The sequence below is a fragment of the Vombatus ursinus genome, unplaced genomic scaffold (genome assembly GCF_900497805.2).
Source record: "Vombatus ursinus unplaced genomic scaffold, bare-nosed wombat genome assembly UNPS02004456.1, whole genome shotgun sequence".
In the NCBI taxonomy this organism is placed as follows: Eukaryota; Metazoa; Chordata; class Mammalia; order Diprotodontia; family Vombatidae; genus Vombatus; species Vombatus ursinus.
The window spans coordinates 1,430-4,446 of record NW_020944234.1 but is presented as its reverse complement, the minus strand read 5'-3'; positions in this window follow the sequence as shown (position 1 = coordinate 4,446).

The following is a 3,017-nucleotide window of genomic DNA, read 5'->3' as shown; positions in this document are numbered from 1 at the left end:
GATTCTGTAATGGTAGATATGAGCCTATAAAAACAATAATAACAACAACAATGATAATAATAGCCAACATTGACATAGTGCTTACTAAGTGTCAGATACTGTGCTAAGTATTTTAAAATTATTTTCTTGTATGATCCTTACAATACCCTCAGACATAGGTGCTATTAATATCCCCATTTTACAGATGAGGAAGCTGAAGCAAACAGAGGTTAAGTCAGTTTGATTAGGTCACGCAGATAGTAAGTGTTCGAGGCCAGATTTGAGTTTAGGTATTCCTAACTAGAATACAATCTGCAGGTATTTGGTGCTTAGAGAGACCATTACCTTTGAGAGAGTATTGTTTCTCCATGGTCAGCATATTGCCTCAGGAGAAGGAGAATTTCTCTTTTAGGGACAATTGAAATTCTTAAGGGGAAAAACATGGACCCAAAGAGGATATATTATGGCAAATGGAGAAAAATAATCATGGAAAGTTCTGGGTTAGTAATGAACCACTCAACCAAGAACACAGAAAAATTTCAACAATAATGCAATACATCTATCCTCTCTACCTTTTGCAAGGAGTCATACTTCTAATGGGGTACCACTAAAGAAAAGTGGAGGAAATAAAATCTACAAAGAAGTAACATAGAAGGCCTTTAATAAAGGAAAGATGGAATAGATAATTTGAAAGCTTTAATTTAATGAATAATACAGACACTAAAGAAGGAATAAATAAGTGTAAAGACCAGGAACCAAAGAAAGTCTGAAATGAAATGAAAGAATGAAAATTAATGAAGAGGGGACAGCTAGGTGGTGCAGTGGATAGCTCACCAGCTCTGGAGTCAGGAGGACCTGAGTTCAAATATGACCTCAGACACTTGATCACTTGATACTAGCTGTGTGACCCTGGGCAAGTCACTTAACCCCAAATGCCTCACCAAAAAAAAAAAGAAATGAAAAAGAAAGAAAAGAAAAAATTAATGAAGGAAAGAAATTTTTTCTTTTTTCTTTTTAGAAAAAGACTGATATCAAAAAAGTAAAATGATAAATGCTGGAAGTGATATAGAAAAATTGGGAAACTAATGCACTATTGGTGGAGTTGTGAGCTGGTCTAACCATTCTGGAGAACAAGTAGAAACTATGCCCAAAAGTCTATAAAACTGTGCACACCCTATGACCCATAGGGTCATATATAGGTCTGTGCCCCAAAAAGATTAAAAAAGGGGAAAAGACCTATATGTATAAAAATATTTATAGCAGCTCACTTGTGGTGGCAAAGGACTGGAAATAAAAGTTATACCCATCAATTGGGTAATGGCTCAACAAGTTATGACATATGATTGTGATGGAATACTGTTGTGCTCTAAGAAACAATGAGCAGGAGAATTTCAGAAAAACATGGGAATACTTATAAGAACTGATGCAAGGTGAAGTGAGCAGAACCAGGAGAACATTGTACGCAGTACCAACACTATTGAAACAAGGATCAAATTAAGTATCCTAATCAACACAATGATCCTTGACAATTCTCAAGGACCTATGATGAAAAATGCTGTCCACCTCCAAAGAGAGATCTGAAGAACTCTAAGTGCAGACTGAACCATATTTTTTAGTATTTTTATGTTTCCTGCTTCTTACTGGGTTTTTTTTTGCAACATGGCTAATATGGAAATATGTTTTACATGACTTCACAAGCAGGGTGATCATACCATTTGCCTTCTCAATGGATATGGGAGGAGTAGGAAGGAAAGAGAAAAGGTGGAACTAAATTTCTAAGAAAAAATGAAGAAAATAAAATATAAAAATGGGTGAAGAGGAAAGAGCTCATAAATGAAAAAGAAAACCTAACAAAATGTTTAGAGGGACCTGTAAAAGGATTTTTTAACTCCCTGAGCAAAAAAGCAGCAGAATCAGATAAATAGAGAAAAGAAATTATTAAGTAAAACTCCAAAAGTAGAGAAATGGAAAACAAACTGGGTGTGGTGGCAATGAGTGGGAGGGGAAGAGATCTAAAGGACTAGGGTTGTCTTTAGGTAGATTGAACAAATATAATGAGAAATAAAGCATTGTTCTACAGAAGAGTTAAATGCCTACTATGTTCCAGGCACTGTGCTAAGTGATAGGGATAGAAAGTAATACACACACACACACACACACACACACACACACACACTACCCCTGGTCTATAGGATCTCAGTTTACTGGGGATGACAACAGGCAAATAACTATGCACAAACAAGATATATAGATACAAATCATAGAGATAGATATACACATCAATATAGGTAATGATAAAATAGATATATACAGGGTAACTTAGATTTAATTTGAGAGGGAATGACCTAGCATCAAGGGGGATCAAGAAAGGGACCAGGTAATGAAAGGCTTTAAAAGTAGACTATTTTGTATCTGATCATAGAGGTATTCAGGAGCCAATGGATTTGACTAAATATGGAGGTGACATGGTCAAACATGTGCTTTAAGAAGATCAATATGACAGCTGAATGGGGGATGGATGCACACAGTGCCTGACACATGTGACATATTTAATAATTGCCTATTGGTGACTTGGAATGAAAAAGATAAGGCAAGATGATTAACCAGAAGATTATGAGGAAGTCCTGGCATGAGGTGAAGAGGGCCTGAATAAGGTTAATGGCACTGTCAGAAGACAGATGGTGTAAATAAGAGATGCTGCAAAAATAGAAATGAAAGGACATGGCAATACATAGGAGGGGGATGGGTGATGAGAGCAAGAGAGGATGGATGCATGGGTGATAGAATGTTGGTATGCTCAATAGTATTTAGAAAGATAGGAGGAGGGGAAGGTTTGAGGGACAGACTACTATTGGATCTATATTCCTAAGTGACGAAAGAAAAAGGAAAAAGACTCATCTGTACAAAACTACAGAAACTCTTTTTTGTGGTGGCAAAGATTGGAAACGGAGGAAATACCATCAACTAGAGAATGGATTAACAAGTTATATGGATGTAATAAAATACTCCTGTTCTATAAGAAATGATGAAGAGTACTG